This window comes from Herpailurus yagouaroundi, unplaced genomic scaffold, assembly GCF_014898765.1.
Source record: "Herpailurus yagouaroundi ecotype Mexico unplaced genomic scaffold, PumYag 166, whole genome shotgun sequence".
Taxonomy (NCBI): domain Eukaryota; kingdom Metazoa; phylum Chordata; class Mammalia; order Carnivora; family Felidae; genus Herpailurus; species Herpailurus yagouaroundi.
Window position 1 is genome coordinate 34045623 of NW_024412407.1, and position 18133 is coordinate 34063755.

The following is an 18133-nucleotide window of genomic DNA, read 5'->3' on the forward strand; positions in this document are numbered from 1 at the left end:
CCCATTGTTTTCCCGTCAGCCTCGTGTGCTCAAAATAGATCTTAAGCTCCTTGAAGGCAAGAACCCGGCTTTAAACTGCGTCCTGCACACGGCCTGCCCGTAGGAAGCCAAGGCTGATTTGTGGAAAAGAGAGCAAGGGTCTTAAATTTCAAACTGCAGCTCCGCCTTTGAGACGCTTTTTGCAGCCGAGTGCGGCCGCCCACCGGGGGCACTGTCTCGCTCCCCACACCCCTTAGCAGCCCTTTCTCATTGCTGTGCCCCACTGCGGCCGGCAGGAGGCGCCACGGACTCGGGTTAAGCCTTTTCCCCCTACCTACCCCACTTCCCCCAGCACGTGACGTGGAAGGCTGCCTCCGCCGGAGTCTTAGCAATAGGAGTGAGGGGGTGCAGGGGTTTGGGGGTGGGGTGGGGTGGGGGGCGTGGAGAAAGAGGACACGCGGGCGCGCACACACAGCCTGGGAGCAGAAACATCTTCCCTGGCTTCGTGGGTTTCTCCCCCCACCAGAGCCAGTGTGTGTGAGGTGGGGGTGGGGGGGGGGGGGGGGGGGGGCACGTTTTTGGGTGTGAGACCCAAATCCAGACCAGGCAACCTGTGCTCTCCCGCCCAGCCCCCGTCCCCGGTGATTAATACCCATTTTTCTTACTCTCCCCCTCCTCCCCCTCCTCCCCTTCCTCTCCCGCTGCCGCGCGGTTGACTTGCACAGCCTGCCCCCGCCCGCTTCCCCTCCCCCGGCTCCGATCATCACCAACTGGAATCTGGGCTCCTGCCTCTCCACCCCCCCTTTTTTTTTTTGAGAAAGGAAGGTCCCCCCACCCCTTTTCAAAAACCACTTCCTTCGGCTTCTTCACCTCTAGGAAATCTCGGGGCTTTGCTCCTATCGAAAGTGTTCGTCAGGGTGATTTTTGATGACCACAATCCAGAAGTGCTGGCGTCCGAATGCATTTTCTTTTGCTTGGCCAAGAAGAGTCGTGAACTTCAAAACCCCCGACACGGATTATCAATCCTGCTTTGCAGGGAAGGAAAACCCTCAATCCCCTGCCCCCCGCCACCCCTCTCCGGAGATTCTGCAATCGCTGAGGCGCTCCGAGTCGGTACGTAAATATTCGCTTTGGAGTCTCATGTCTCAGTGTTGGGGTTTGGGGGTGTCAGGAAGATAAAGGGTCGAAGCGGTGAACCGTTAACTAACCTGGTGTTAGGTGAAGCTCTTAAATCCAGCAGAACCCGGCACTTGCTAATTTGGACGTGGTTTTTTTAAAAAAAAAAAAAAAATTTTTTTTTTTTTTTTTAGGGTGAAGGGGTAGGGCTTTCTCTGGTCTTTGGGGAGGGTTAATCCCCTTACCGAGCAGAGAGGTTGGGCATCGGTGCCCCGGGCCGGAGCCACGCGCCGCGACCATCCGTCCAATCGACACGTTGCAGGTGAAGCCCCGTGCGCTGCACATCAGCGCGGCGGCGGCGTGAGTGTGCGCGGGGGTGAGTGTGCGCGGGGGTGAGTGTGAGTGCGCGCGCGGGGGCGCGTGCGCGTCGGGGGCGTGTGTGTGTGTGCGCGCGTGTCAGTGTGCCCCTTCCAAGAAATGCCCAGTGTGCACCCAGTGCACAATCAGAACCCATTCAGCACAATCCCGGGGTGGGAGGAGGCGCTGCTGCTGGAGGCGATGGGGAGAGCGAGACAGACATGTCAGCAGCACTGCAGATGGGGCTGGGGGCCGCACTTGCTGGCGAGTTAAGTGGGGATTGTGTTTCTGCGTGTGAGTGTGAGTGTGTGTTGCTCTGTGGTGCCGCTTCTCCCTCCCTTCCTCCTTCCTTACCACTTCCCTCCTTTGCTCCCTCCCTCCCTCTCTCCTCTTCCATTCAGGTTGGCTTTCCCACCTCTCATCCATGCCTGTCCCAGGAATGGTATAGCCAGACCTTTTCTGAATTATTTATAGACCGGTGCCAGCTGTTTTCAATTCCTCTCGTGTGCACTCTGTGGGAAATGCGGGGTTTCCTCCCCCTTTTCCTTCAAACGAATTGATATCTTTTTCGGGATGCATTTTTCTCACCCTCCGGGGACACTCGAATCAAACCCTGACCGCCTCTTTTTCCCCCTTAGGAAGGGGACGCTTTGGGAATGACCATGCTCCACGGAGGGACAGAGCCGGCCCCCAGCTTCTCTACACAGAGCCTCCTCCACTAAAGCTCCAAAAATCAAAAACCGTAATTGCGAGAAGAAGCATTAAAAAAATAGCCCAGCCACTAACCTCACATGCAAATGGAATAATTACTCTGGATTCTGCATTGTGAGCTGCTCTCCATATCCTGAATTACCTCTGAATTCAGTCTTTTTTCTTTGAATTTGCATCTCTTCAAGACACAAGATTAAAACAAAATTCACGCAAAATTGGATTTTAAATTATCTTCCTTTCATTTATCCTTCGTCTTTCTTATATGGATATGCCAGCGAGAAGAGGAGACTGGACATTCCCAACATGCTCACTCCCTTAATCTGTCCGTCTAGAGGTTTGTCTTCTACAAACCAAGGTAGGGCAAATTCTGTTTTATTTTCGTCTCACCTGGGGTAGGGATTCCTTGTTTATCTCTCTCTTCAAATCCCTCAAGTGGAATTTTTGGAAGAAACGGTGACAAGATAATAAAATAATGCTGGTTTGGGGGAAAAAAGGGCTTATTACAAAGGGGGAAATCTCCCATGTTATTCCTTTTCCTTCCTCATCAAACAGGTTTTGGATTTTTAGGAGGCATTGGGGGTGGATGTATGTAAGGACGGAAGATGTTGGATGGCATAAAGGTTGATGTATGTAGACATGCATGGGAGACCTATGTGATTTTTGAGTTAAATAGCATTTTATTCACCCAGGGCTAAAGGTCTGATTTTTATGGGAATCTAGAAAAAAAATTTTTTTTTTCAGGCTAGCTTTTCCCCCTTGACACTTCCATGCCTCTCTGTCTCCTGTCCCTACCTTCCTAGGGTTGTTTTTTTTTTTAAAGCCCTTTAAAAAATGAAAATGATGATTGAGGTTACTGTGGCTGTTGCCCTGAAGTCCACTTGCTGTCTAAAGCATGGACACCGGGCCCAGAGATCCCGGGAGGCCTACTGCAGAGGGACAGGTCTAGGTGGGGAATCAGGCTGGTCTAAGAACACCTGGAATTGAAGGATGCTGCAGGTTAAAAGGACTGAAATCTTAAGCTTGGAAAGAAGGAATTCTGTCAATAGTCTCCTTTTAATTTATATCTTTTCATGTGCTATTATTTTTGAGCTGTAAAATTCTCCTTCTGTCTACACATCTATTTATACCCACACATCCTCCAAGCAAACTGTTACTTCCACACTCTTGCAAAATGGCTATCTTGCAGACTTCTGAAATGCTGTGCATGTGGAAGGGGTGCAGAATTCGACACGTGAGTCTTTGTGTTAAACAAAGAGATGTGCCGTTTGCATGTGTTAGTCTGGTACCTTCAAAAGAGAATTCATACTTTATTTCCCCCCCCCCCCGATCAATTTTTACGGCATATGGAAGGTGGCGAGGCAGTATTTTTAGGGGCTTGAAAGGAGAAATAGCAGGAGAAACAGAAAAGACTTAGCTAATGACTCTTCAGCTAGTCGCTCATGCAATCCAAGACAACTCCTGAGGAAAGCAGATCATCCACAGGCTGGAGGGCCATGATGGTGAGCTGGTGACTGGTGCTGTCCTCGTTGGTCCACTGACGGTACACCCCCAAACTCGGGAAGTGCCCAGATGCAGAAATCAGGTTGAGATAAAGATCTACAAAATAATGTAGCAGAATCATTACATCACTGGTCTTCCTGAAAGCATTTCACCCCCAAATCTTTTTTTTTTTTTATTCTGGCATTTTTAATAACTGTACTTTGAAACGGTCCAGAATACCAAAGGGATGTGGGGGAAGTAGCAGAAGATCCTTGTCACTCGACATCACACCAGAAGATATTTCTTCATTGTCCAGAAAGGATGGACATAACCCACATTCGCTACTCCTCTCCTCCAGGTTTCATTCTTTTGAGCTTTTATCCGTTAAGCGGCGATCTGTAACCATGGTGTCATCAGAATGAGAGAGTGGGATCCCACTTTGAGCCCCGTTCTCACCATATCTACAAACAGCTGAGGTTATCGGGTGTGTGCTCACCTTATAGACACCCGGGCTAGTTCTCCATCTGCTTCTACTCCTTCGAGTGGGAGGATGTATTCTTAATTTTACTTCGAAATAGAACAGAGGTATGGGTGGGAAAAGCAGTTCCATGTGCAATGATTTGCTACGTGCAGATGAACAAGGCGAGGTGGGTGTCCGTGGGGCATATGCCCCTTTTGCGTGCCCGGTGCCTGCGACAGGGCTCTACAGTGACTAGGTCCTTCGTCATGTTGGTTGGTGACCAGGTTGACAGCAGAGCTTTTGACAGAGTCTCAGCCACATTCTCCCAGAATGCTAATGGGAGTAAGCCAGGTTCTAGGCCATCATGGGTTGGCCCTAAAACTAGGCAAAGGACAAGAGATTAAAAGGGGAGGGTGCTGAGGAAGAGGAGGACTCCAGAGTAGGAAAGATACAAAGAGAAGGGGAGACATTCCAACTGGTAGTGGCTTACGGAGGATTCCAGGTGGAATCACCACAGGTGGTCTGTACCTCCCCCATGTCCAAAGCCATTTGGGACCCTGATGAGGCAGGCTTTTCCCGTCCTCATGAGCAGTCTTGGTGAGGCCGTGACTCCGTGGGGCTCTGGGCTGCTCCAGGCCACCGTCCTCTTTTTTTTTTTTTTTTCCTTCATGGCACAAAGAGCTGACTAGGTTCTATTTTGTCATCTCTCCTTCTGCCACCCCCCTTACAGTGTGGGTTCCATGGGGAGGAAATGTGGCTGCTGGTGGGAGGAAGAGCCAATTTAATTTCAGTTGAGGAGCCTCTGTGATGTGCAATTAAGGGGGGAAAAAAAAACCTGATGGGAAATAAAGACTTCCCAAGGAAGCAAGGTTAAGGAGTTTAGATTGGTGATTTGAAGGGCAGCAGAACAACATGGTTGCCTTCTATCTCTGTGTTTCAGGTGTAGCAAAGCATGACGGACCTGTGAACACAGAGCGATATGGCCGCCTAGAGATACCTGTTAACATGCAAAGAGAGGAGCAGGGTGTGCCCCTGGATTGTGTAATTTCCACTCTCTGTTCCATTCCTAGGAAGCCTGTCTGTCTGAAGAGTCTTTCTTTGCCACCGTATATGTGTAATTTATGGCAGGGGTAGGTGCAGAGAGAGGCAGAGACTAAGTAAGGGGGTAAAATGAAGGGAAAGGAGGAGGAAGAAAAAAATTTCTCTAGTCACTACTTTGCACATCAAGTGCCTTTCTTTTTAAGGCTGAGCGAGAAGAGCGACTTCCTCTGGTGAAGGAGTGAACAGCAGGTACCTTGATTTTGTATTCCTGCTTCACCTCCAGAAAGATGGCTTCAGAACCTCCACCATCTTGTGTGACCTTCATGTATATGCACCAGCCTTGTGTGGGGAGGGGCATGGGTGCCTGGGAGGTGGACACATGGACTGAAATTGGTTGGGGGGGGGTGATGAGTGGTGCTGGACAGGGAGAAAAAACGGACTGGGCTGATCCAGCCCTTGGCCACATCATCATTGCCTTGTAAAACATTCTCCCTTCTCCTCCATGAAGACGATGAACCCAGGATGCAGGGGTTTCCCCCCTATTTTCTCGGTCAGCAAGATGAAGATGAAGGTGATGTGTCCACCACTGCTAACAAGTGAAAGCAAATGTAATGAATATTTATGGAGTAGGAAATCTAGGAGGCAGGGGAGAGGACAGGTTGTGTGGGAAGAGACCGTAGCAACAAATCAGCCTGTAGAAGTCAGGACCAGCAAGGAAGCCAGGGTGGAACTCACCGTTCTAAAGGTTGGCAAACTGTTGTTCTGAGGGACAGCCTTCTCTCCTTAATCAGGAAGGCTAGGACTGGCAAAGCCACTCATCTCATGTAACTTGCTGGGGGTCAGGAGGGGATAAGCTGGCAAGTGAGGTTCCTTTTCACCACTGCCATTCTCCAACCTCCTTAGGAATTCTAGAAATTTCCTCCTTTCAGTAAATTACATTTTCAGTCTCTGCTTCTGTGCATGCAGTCGGATACCAGTGTCGTCTCTATAAATACATAGAGATCAAAGGAGTTGCTGGTCTAATGAATTGTTCACATTTATTAAAGTGCATCCCCTCTTTGAAACCACAGAAGTCTCTAGGGAGAGTACATTAGTGGTTGAATTGATACTGCCTTTCAGAGGGACGCAGATGCTAGAAGAACCAAATGTAGTCGGAACGAGGGAAAAGGCGTAAGTCAGAGGAGGTGGGTTTCTAGGGGGCACCTGTGGCTATGGATGGCACTATCTGTGGCCACTACACAAAATCTCTTGTGCGGTGGTCTTGGCATTTTGTGAACCCAGAGAGGAGTGTTCAGGAGCCTTTGCTCGGTTCCTTGACGCTCTCCAACCACCTTATTTTTGTCTCTTCACTTTTTAGTGCTTGCAGCTGAGGCTGGCAGGGAAGGGACGTGGTGCATATGTTGGCCCTTTGTTGAAATCCTCCGTGACTGCCCCAAGCAGAATGTTTGCCCTGCCTTCTGTGCATCGCCAGTGCTCGTTCATGATGATCAGCACGCTTTATCCCAATTTTGTTTCGATGCTTTGTTTCCCTGACAAGTTTGGGAGCTCCTTGAGGACAGGGAGGGATGTTTGTTCTTAACACATTTGTTCTTAGCACAGTGCCTGGCACATAACAGATACTTGAAAAAATACCAAGTGACTGCGTGGAGAGAGGAAGTGAAATATTAATTAGTAAATAATGCTGTTTGTTGTTTGTTCTGGTGGGTACAGGAACGATTTGAAGTTATGCTATTGGATGAGATCAAGAAGATCAGAGCTCTGCGACTGTTCAGAATGCACTTGCTCTGACCTTCTCATTTCACAGGTGAAGAAACGGAAATCCAGGGACATGAAGTGATTTGCTCAAGGTTGTGTAGCTGCTTACTGGCAATGCTTTGTGCACCACACCATTGGGGTTACCTGTGGATGTCACATGTCTACATCAGCGCGTCTCAAAGTTTTTTGTTTATAGGAATCACCTGGGGATCTTGTTAAGGCATACGTTCTGATTCACTAGGTCTGGGGTGGGGCCTGAGATTTCACACTCCTAACACTCTCCAGTGATGCCACAGTTGCCCAGGCCATGCATCCGGGGTCTGTCTCATTCCTGAACCTAATTCTACATCATGGTTAACACTGGCGGCTCCACATACATATTCTCTTCTTGGAACTTTTAGAATTCCTGCTTTGTTCTTAAAGAAGAAAAGATCCAGGAGCAATCCGTGTATCCAAGTGCACCCATCTCCCCTCTTCGGTCACTCTTCACCGTCTTTTTTGTGCGTCTTTTTGCTTCTTCCCCTTTCATTCTCTGTGTATTCTTATTCTGGCCCTTCTTAGAATTGATTCCTCTCTTTCTTTTTATGTTCTTCTCCTCTACATAGTGTTTATCTACTTATTAATGTCTACTTGTCTCTTTTCTTTCACACACTCTTCTTTTAACTGCATCTATTTTTATGTCATTTGCTCTACTCAGTTATCCAACAAACATTTGTTAAGAACCAGTATTTGTCAAAAACTGTGTTATAGGAAAAAATGAGCTCTGGTTTGTACCTTTCAGTAGTTTATGATTGACTGGGGGAGACGTGTAAAGAGATCATCATATACTTAGGTAAGATCTAGAAGGAAGGAAGCCTGGGAAAATGAGGTGTTGACGTTTAAACTGTGTTTTTATTTTTAAAAATAAAATGTAAGAGAAAGAGAGAATGGCCATTGTAGGAGGATGGAGAGCAGATGGAGAGGTAAATTGGTACAAAAGCCCTAAGCCTTCTGCTCCTCCTTGCGTCCCTGAACTTGGGGAGAAGAGCAACACAGGAATGTGCTGGTTCATTGATTAGGAATTTCAGACTCCAAATGATGAGGCCAGAGAACAAAGTCAGGGACTTCTTGAAAGGAAAGGCCAGAGGCTCTAATTTCTGCTTTAGTGATTCTACAGTTAATGAATCCTAGCCCTGTTTATTAGGCTTGCCTTTGGAGCAAATGATACCATTTTCATGTTAGGCCACTGGATTGCAACTAACTTTGTTGATGGCTATTATAAAGAAAGGGACAGCTGTTAGTTGGTTTGTAGCCAAGGAGAGAGCTGGATCCTAGCCCAGGCCAAGCTACTCGAAATGAAGGACCAGCCTAGCCCCATGTGTTTCTAAAGTAGAGAGGTAGAGAGTTGCCACGCCACTCAGACGCTAGCTGCTTTCTTTAATGGCAAAGGGGAGTGATGGATGAGGGGCTCAGTTATTCCCAGGGAATTTACTGCATGCTTTTTGGTAGGCTTTTTAGGTGGCCTGGTGTTTTAGAAGCATTCTTCATGGAGACGCCCAGGCGTGGAGGTGATGCAAAGGCACTTTCAGCCACCACTTGAGGGACCTGTAGCAGGGGTGCTTAACAGGGGCGGATGGATTTGAGATGCACGTTACTCTGAATTTTATTTGCATCTTTTTCTGCTGCCTGTCCTTCTGCCCTTTGCCCCACCCCCACTTCCACCAGTTTTCTGTGTCTTGTGGTTCATACTCATTTCATTAGCAAAAGAAGCTGAAGCTCAGCTTGAAGCCTTTTTTTAATTAACTTGTTTTATTTTTTATTTTTTTAAATTTACATCCAAATTAGCGTATAGTGCAACAAAGATTTCAGGAGTAGATTCCTTAGTGCCCCTTACCCATTTAGCCCATCCCCCCTCCCACCACCCCTCCCGTAACCCTAAGATCCATTCCGTATAAAGAGAGCAGTGTGAGTCTCAAGGTGTGTGGATGAACAAATGGCACCACTGGCTGACCTGAGGGACTAATGTTCCAGGGCAACTTGAGGGGCTGGGCAGCGGAGGCTGTGTGACCAGAGGGACAGGAGAGGGGAGAGGGGAGGAAGCCAGGCTGGGCCTGCGGGAGTGGCAGACGTGGAAGGCAACGGAAGGACAGGTTTCGACCCTGCCTGGAGTCCAGCCCTACAGGGAGGGAGATGTCCGAAGAAGAGAGCTTCCTAGATTAGGATAATTTAAGGTTTTGACTAATGAACTCACTTGACTCCTGAAAACCAGACAATGCTCTACACACGCCACGCTCCATGTCTTTTTGTTCACCGCCTCACCAAGACCGTGCATTTCCTTCTATAGAAAGAAATGTCCAGTTTAATCTTTATATGGACCCTGCCAGGGCTTCCGCTGGTTAGAATTTCTTAGGAAATCAGAGATCTTGTTTCTTTCTGAGAAGTGGGACTTAAAACCAACGGTGGGATAAGAGCACTACGTTGTTAAGGGAGGGGAGAAGAGAGGCTCAGAAGAAACCCAAAGCTGAGGTGATGGCTTTTATCCTTTTCTCAAAAGCTAATTGTCCTCTGTGAAAAATGCGTGCGTGTTCTGAAGCAGTCTGGTCACTCAGCTTCCACAGTTGCTGGTGTCTTTTGGGTTAGAAATCATTGTGTTCCGTGTGCATCCCAATATGTGCACACCCCATGCACCCGTACACGCCTGACTTGTGTGTGTGTGGGCATACGTGTATAGTGACTTACCTACCAAATACAATAGTAAAAAATAACCTTAAATGCATTAAATGTATCAGTGCAGTTTAGGTACAGTAATGTGTGTGTGTGTGTGTGTGTGTGTGTGTGTGTGTGTGTGTGTGTGTATGTGTGTGTGAGAGAGAGAGAGAGAGAGAGACATGGGACAAGAATGTTAATACTAACAAGACTTAATTCTAATATTAATATTAATACCTTGAAGATGATCTGACCTCTACAACCACCATTTTAAAGCTGTGCAAATAGCTCCAAAGTTTAAAGACACAGCCGTGGGGGAGGGCCACGTCCACTGACTCTCTTCTCACTGCTTTCTCGTTCACTGCCCTGCCCCACTGGCCCCTCTGGAATGCATGTCTCTTAAGTCAGCCAGTGCTGGGCATTTGCTCATCCACACATCTTCAGAGCCCTTCACGGTGCTGCTTGATGTGTCTTTAGAAATGTTAAGTTTTTGCAGGGTATCCAGTCGCTGTCTACATGGTGGTGGAGGCAGTGGTGTTCTTGAGAGTCAGAAGCTTCTTTCTCTTTTTGTGCGTGTTGTTGCACTCGGTGACTGTGTGCGAGCCGTTGCCTCTGGGCCTTGATTTTCCCATTTCTGAATCTGTGAGACAGGCTATGCAGCGCTCCTTAATCCCAACTCAATAATAAAGTCACCTGGAGAGCTTCAACAAAGAGAAATATAAAAAGCCCAACAACAGCAAAACAACAGTGATGTCCCTGCCCAGGCCATACTCCAAACAGTTAAATTAAATCTCTCCACAAGAGATTCAAGCAGAAGTCATTTAAAAATACGCCCCAGGGGGGATTCTAATGTGCGGCCATGCTTGTGAACCAGGGGGCAAGGTGATTGACAAGGCACCTGGTCTCTCTAAATGTCCTGCGGTCCTAGCGTTTTAACAGGTAGAGTGAGACCCTATCGCTGTTAAACAGTTACGTGACGGGCAGAGGGTCCCTGAGCCAGAGGCCCAGGAAGTGGTTGGAATACGAGGGGACTTAGTGTGCAGAGTGCATACAAGGGGTGGAACTGGTGTTGAATTAGGAGCAGGGCTGTGCTTATTCCCGAGCGCTCTCAACGTTGACATAGGCCTGGCGTGGAAAGTTAGAGAAGTCAAGGAGCTGCTTTCCTCGACACCCTTGAAACGGGTGGCTGTGAAATAAGGTGCACGGCCTCTGGTTCTGCAAACATCCTTCCTTCCACTTAGTCTTTATTGACGGTGCCCCATTTCTCGTTTCAGAGAGAAAGCCTCATTGCATTCCTTTATAACAGTGTAAGTGTAGGGAAACTATTAATAAATGAGGCTGGATGAGCAGACCCTGATTGACTGGTGAGGGGTGTGAATGGTACAATTATCTTAGTGCTGGTTGGAATTCACTAGCCATGTTACCCTCCCTCTCAGTGCCTGAAGTAGAATATTAAGGGCATGAAGAGGAGGAAGAGGGTAGGAGGTATTGTGCTCCGTTCTTCTCTGACTGTAACTTTAATCACTGATTATTAGGCCAGCTGAGTTAATAGTTTTCTCACATCCTTCCTTTTTGGCTCCCTCCCTGCCCATTTAAAAATAAATGTGAACCTAAATGTAGAGGTAAGAAAAGAGCAGATTTATGGATCTGTGTTCCTTTAAAAAGGCAAACCATAACGGGCGCCTGGGTGGCTCAGTCGGTTAAGCGTCCGACTTCGGCTCAGGTCATGATCTCATGGTTTGTGAGTTCGAGTCCCGCGTCGGGCTCTGTGCTGACAGCTCGGAGCCTGGAGCCCGCTTTGGATTCTGTGTCTCCCTTTCTCTCTGCCCCTCCCCCGCTCACACTCTCTCTCTATCAAAAATGAATAAATGTTAAAAAAAATTAAAAAAAGACAAACCATAAGAGAGTAAAAACCCTGCTGCTTTTTTTTTTTTTTTTGAACATCAGCTAATAGTGATGGGAGATTGGAGAGAAAGGTCATCAGTGTGGCTTGGACTGTCACTGGGGTTTGGTGGGATGTGCTGAGGAGTGAGGCACTAAGTGTTTCGGAGAGACCCAAGAAGTGTGCACACCGATCTGAATTTTTAGATCAGCCTTTGTTGGCTGTGTGTAAGCAAAGCATCCAAATCATTAAGACGCTGTAGCCTTTTCCCTTATATTTGTTTTGCTGGTCAGCTTTATCAGGAGCCAGAATTGGTACCTTCAGGGTTTATGGCTCTCCTTTCTATCACCTTGTTAGAAATTCCGGGACCGTTTCCGGGCTTAAAGGGGGAAAGGGAACAATTTCAGTCCTTACCTGGTTCTCTTTACGTCTGTGTCCTGGTTTTTCCTTCAGCTCACATAGGAAGAAGGACTACAGAAGAAATCCTCCCCTGGGTGCTACCTATGGGTGCTCAGGTGCAGAAGGTCTTTCTTGGGTAGGATAATGTTGATCCCTTGGATTTTTGGAGAAAAAACACTGAATGGATTTTCTTGGAGCCTGCATATGGGAGAGAAATCACTTTCATTTGTTGATTAATTTGTCAGTTTTCTATGAGAACAAGATTCATGCCTTATGTCACTTTATGTCCTCAGTGCTTAGCAGAATGCTTTCTGCACTTGGGCAGTGCTCAGAAAAATGCTGGTTGTCGATAAAGATGATGATGAAAATGAATGTGTATTGAGGATAAAGTTGACATATTTATGCCTTTAATGTTTCCATATCTTTGCCATCCAAGCATGTCTTGATGCTTTGGGTGAATTCTACCTGAGTTGAATGGTTGAGAGTATCTTTTCATGCTAACTCTAGGCCAATAGAATGAAAATACACCCATTTCTTAGTGTCTCACCTCTTTGATCTTTATTTTACATTGTGTTCAATAAGGGGTATTTTTTCAAAAAGCTCTTACTCATCGCTGATTATGCTTTTCTCCTTTCCTCCAAATTCCGTGTCAATACCGTCCATTCCTCAAGTCCATCTCAATGGCTGGTTCACCCATGATGTCTTGCTTGATCTTCCCAGCTAGAAATAAGCTCTCCCAAGTTGTTGGTTCACATACTATTTTTATTCTCCCTTTGTTTGTAGCATTTTTCTTACGCTGGCTTTTGGGACAAATCCCTTGGGGGCTTTTTCATCTCTATCCCCCAGTCACCTTCACTGCACTGGGCTTTGTGGAATGAATAGGACCATGGTTATTCACCTTCTCAATCTCTCCTTTCTCTTCTGCACTATTTACAAAGATGCTTTGATTTCAACATAAAATTCAAGGTTAACTCTGAAATGTATGAACGATCTTTCAGTCACCAGTCACCATGGTGGAGAATCTAGTTTGTTGATAAATCTGCATTTGTGCAACTGAGACAGAGGTTGGGGAGAGGTGCAATAAGGTCCTGGAATTAGCCAGAGTTTTTTTTTTAGATCATTTTAGAGATAAACGGTGGGATGAACCTACTGAGAATTACTCCTGTCAGTCCAACTATAATAGTTACCCAAAAGGAATTGTCTTGCCTTTGCTCAAGACAATCTTCTGTTGAAATTGGGCTTTGAATTAGGGCAATAGATGTTTGTAATGTGCCCATGATATCCAGGATTATGTTAACATATGTTATCACATTTAATCCTTACCATAAGGCTGACATCGTTTTCTCAGGTGAACAGAGTGAGGATTAAAGAATTCAAGGTCACACAGCTGTGAGCAGCAAGCCAGGCCTCCAGCTACATCCTTGTTTCTAAGCCTTCTCTCTTTAAATTGTAAAGAGCTGCCTCCCTGTAAAAGAACATGAGGCTTCATGTTGTATGTAGAGGAACCTGTGAGTAGCATGTACTTTGAAACTTCAGCTGAAGTGACTTCTTTTAGATCACTTCTCTTTGCGTTTTGCTTTTGGCAAAAAGCAAAGTTGTCGTCAAATGAAAACATGGATCCCTATGGCCAATTTCTAGACCTTAGTGTAATTCAGTGAAGACAAAGGGGAGAAATCCATGGCACTGGAAATCAGCATCTCTTTCATTTCGCATGGTGATTGAAGCTTGGGCACCATGTTCTTAGCTTGGGCCTGCCATTCTTTAGATACACTTCACCTCCAAACTTGAACTCTTCTCCCGTTAAGAGGAAACGATCCTTTCCTACTCATTTGATTGTGGACGTTTTGAAAATTGTTCATTTTCTTGTACCTGTTTCTTTTCAACTACTACTTTGAGTGGATACAGATGGTTAGAGTAAGAGAATGGCAGTCAAGAATGCTTTGGGGGCACCTGGGTGGCTCAGTTGGTTAAGCTTCTGACTTCAGCTCAGGTCATGATCTCGTGGTTCATGAGTTCGAGCTTCGCGTTGGGCTCTGTGCTGACAACTCAGAGCCTGGAGCCTGCATCGGATTCTGTGTCTCCCTCTCTCTTCCCCTACCCCATGTCTCTCTCTCTCTCTCTCTAAACACAAATAAACATTAAAAAAATTTTTTTTAATCTTTTAAAAAAAAAGAATACTGCTTTGTCATTGGGTTTTGATTATTAATGGAATCATGGTTATTGTTTTATGAGGTAGACTTACCTTATTCCAAAAAGAGTCTGAGGAACCTAGTGTTGTTTCAACTACCTGCATTAACCTTTGACACAGAGAGCGGTTTATGTGTCAACATATACTATAAAGGTTAAATTCCCTGTCTCTATTTTTCCATCTAAGGAAAGACACCATCTCTTGGTGCCACAAAGAGTTCTGGTACCTTTGCTCTGCCACGTGCATATTTTTAAACTACTTGTCAGTGACTTCAAGTACAGCGGTATTAAAAGAGGAACAGTGGCCAACGGGCCAGGAAACCAGGCCTCTTCCCGACCTCACCTCAGCTCTGTGTGATTCAGGCAGGTTACATAACCTTGCTGAGCTTCCTTCCTCATCTGCAAAATGAGGTTTTTAGGGGAGACAGTTATTGTATTGTGGATCACATGAGGAAGCATAAAGAATCCCCTTAAACCATAAATTTAATATACACACATACGCCCGTACAATATTATTAACTCCATCCTGCTCAGGATAACAGCTTTCCTGTGGCCTTTAGTGCGGTAATCCCCTCCCCATAGGCAAGGGAATAGAAAATATTTGTTGGAGAAGACAGGCACGCGGTGGCAAAGTCACCCGTGTTCTGAATGCGGAGAGGCACCAAGGCGTTGTGACCTGTGGTTTGTAATCTTTGGTCTGTATCTCCTCAGGTCTCTGTCACAGTGTTTACCTAGGAAACGAGATAAAAACTTGTCAGAACGGAGAACGAGACTAATCTTTCTAGCTCTGCGTATAGAACTATTTTTTTCCAGGCTTATCTTTTATCTTCACGTGATCCAAGAAGAGTAGAGATGGAGATGGTGACCAAGCCAATGACATAAGAAAGGCCGTTTTACGCTCAGGCCCCTGCTCCTGCCTCTCTCTCTGCAGTGCCCTCCCCACCTCACCTCACCTGCCTCTCAGTCCCGTTCCGCCTTCACGAGTCAGCTCAGGGATCCTCTGCTCTGGGTTTTCCCGGTCCCCTCGGGCTGGAGGCCCTGCTCTCTCCATGCCCCCCATGGTTCCCCAGGTTGAGAGGACCCCTGCTGTGTCTCTGCCCCACCCACCTTTGATGTGAATTTCTCCAGGGTGGAACCAGCCTCTACTCTGGGCCTTCTGCATGCCCAGCAGAATGCTGGCCCACGGTGGCCACGTAATAAACAGCTGTTGACATGGTGTGAGGGCCTACAGGCCCTGTGCTCGGTGCTTTACACACATTTATGAATTCAGCCCTTCCAGCTACCCTAGAAAGTAGGTAAAATTATTACCTACATTTTATGCAGGAGGATTCTAAGGCATGGAGAAGCTGAAACTTGCTTAGCTCAAGTGGCCGAGCCGGGATTTGAACCCAGCTGTCTGGCTTAAGCTCACATTCTGAAGCTTTATGCCCTGCAGCTTTGTAGTAAATTTTTATGGTTGATTTGAACGATCAGGGACTTAGAAGACACGTAGTGTGTGTCTGGTTTTACGTAATGAGGACGGTGGAAGAGAAGAGAGTGCACAGCAGAATTTGAAGAGTTGTTAGGACTTGGAGCTATATGAATATTTGTGGACTTCATTCTTCTGATGTGCTAATTAAATATGGGACACACCCAGGACTTCCAGAAATGCAGGGGCATGGGATCCGTGTAATTACTGTGGAGTTTTGCATGAAGTGGGTTGTTATTTCCAGAACTTGTGCTTCTCGACTGCTGGCTGTTTCCTTTTGGTTTCTTATGTTTTCTTGGCTACCAGCTCCTCCAGCGGCACGTTTGGAGGTGCTGGGGGTGGTGCTCCTGGTGTGCGTGGCATGCACTTGTATGCATTCTTGCTGCACTCTACTATGGTGGCACGTGTTGAAAACACTGAGAGAGACCAAGAACTCAGGAGTCAGACAGTCAGGGTTTCTGTTCTGCCCTGTTAGTTTAGTGGGCAAATGTCTTCAGTTCTCTCTACTCCCAGATTCGTTGTCTCTAAGAAGAGGTGTTAATGATCCCGGCCTTTCAGTTACCGTGAGGATGAAGTTCATTATTTTATTTCATTGTGAACAGTACTTGTCCCAGTGTAAGCATGCAGTAAGCAGTAACTGCTTTGATGGCTCCTGGCCCCAACCAAGTTAGAACCAGTTTGGGTAGCAGGGTGTCATGCATGAGGCAGTTGTGTCTGAATTAAGGCTTCCAGAGTAACGCTGGCGTTGCCTTCTTTGAGTATTTCATCAAATCATAACTGGCAAGAGAAGAAGGTATGGCCGTGAGCTGACACGTTCCTAGAATGTCAACAGAACATGAATTCGTAGTGCAAAAAGTGCAGAAGAGACCCACCAACAGGCACCAGTTAATCCAGGATTTAAGGATTGAAGTGAGCCTTGGGCAAAGTGGCCATGAACTGATCAAACCTAGGATAAAATGCAAAGCTGTAAGGAAGCATGCAAACAGCCAAATGTAAATCTCAAGAAAGACAGGAATTCTTGCAAAGAAAGAAGGTAACCCAGGCAGACATAAACCACCTTGGCCACAATAATGACAATCGTTTGCATTTCTGGAGTACTTTAGAGTTTACTAAGGGCTTTCTCAGAGGTTTTCTTCCCAACACATTTTTTGATCTTCCCAAGAACCCACTAGGAGGAATTCTGGACAGGAACTATTCTCTCCATTTTACAGATGAAGAAATTGAGGTATGAAGTGCTCTAGTCATTGTCCAAAATGGTACAGTCAGTGAAGAAGACGAGCTGGAACTTGGTCTCAGCTTTTCTAAATTCCAAATCCAGGGCTCTTCCTTCTGTTGCCTCTGCCTCGAGAGAGCCCTCGAGGGCAGCATGTTACCTTGAGAAATCTTGAAGGAAGTTTAATTGGTTAAACAAAGAATTTATTCTAAAAAGAAAACAACGACTTTGATGGGCAGGGGAAGATGTTCCCTGAAAAGGTAAGGTCACCTCTGGTGCAAAAATTGAAGGGTTTGGGGCATGAAAATTATTATTTCACCTCTTTATATTTCTCTGCACTTTCCAGAATTTCTGCGATACAGCACATTATGTTCATATTCGGAAAAGATGAGGTGGGAAACAAAAGCAAGAGCTTTACTTCTATCAGGAATTAGATAAATGGAAGGGGGTAGAAGTCGTCTGCATAAGGACAGGAGGTGTAGTCTTACTTTCTTAGAGATACAATAGGGAACTGGTTACTAATACAGTCACACACACCCGTGTGTTTGTGGGTATGTGTGGGTACATGTGTATATGATCTGGGTTTTCGCATAGGTTAGGGAACACAAAACCCAGTTGAAGTTGGAGAGGATTTTAAAACATCCATTGAGGGGCGCCTGGGTGGCGCAGTCGGTTAAGCGTCCGACTTCAGCCAGGTCACGATCTCGTGGTCCATGAGTTCGAGCCCCGCGTCGGGCTCTGGGCTGATGGCTCAGAGCCTGGAGCCTGTTTCCGATTCTGTGTCTCCCTCTCTCTCTGCCCCTCCCCCGTTCATGCTCTGTCTCTCTCTGTCCCAAAAATAAATAAACGTTGAAAAAAAAAAAAAAAATAAATAAATAAATAAAACATCCATTGAGAGTGTAATAAATAGCCTTGAGCCTTAATGACAGAGTCTAAAATGCCTTTAACAAATGGTCACTGCAGGGCCAAAGGCCGCCATTTGAGAAAATCATAGAGGATTGGAAAGATACCTGAGGGCCAGCTTAAAACCTTTTAAAGAAAGATATGATGGCTGGAAATTTATAAATGGAGAAGCATAATTGTTAAATTGGAAAAAAACACTGAACCGAAAAGTCAGTAACCCAAACCTTGAAAAGACAAGGGCACAGTAACCACCAAGATGGCTTTTTAGGGAACAAACCCTATCAGATCTGTGGTTTTATGAGAAGGACAGGCTTGGAAGGCTGTAGGAAACTGCTATATGTAATTAAGAAAAAGTAATGAAAGTTTTAGATCTCACTTCCCCTGAGAGTCTAGTTTTTAAACCCGGAAACTGGGGTGGGCTAAGTAGGCGGTGCTTACAGTGGAGCCTCCTGGGCAGCGGCTGGCAGCAGAGGTCGTGCCGTCGAAGTGTGGGTTGTT

General features: G+C 46.3%; 1 protein-coding gene across 2 annotated transcripts in view; it reads left to right on the forward strand.

Annotated features, from left to right (window-relative positions):
• The first annotated feature begins 410 nt into the window (after window positions 1-410).
• GRIN2B (glutamate ionotropic receptor NMDA type subunit 2B) overlaps window positions 411-18133 on the forward strand; it is a 431156-nt gene continuing 413433 nt past the window's right edge. Inside the window, exons 1-3 of one of the 2 annotated variants that reach the window (XM_040488859.1) lie at window positions 411-521; window positions 856-1092; window positions 2091-2518. The gene's annotated coding sequence lies outside the window, so the exon portion shown is untranslated. Of the gene's footprint in view, window positions 522-855; window positions 1093-1334; window positions 1418-2090; window positions 2519-18133 lie in introns of those variants that run through there. The other variant, XM_040488860.1, reaches the window with a different exon arrangement.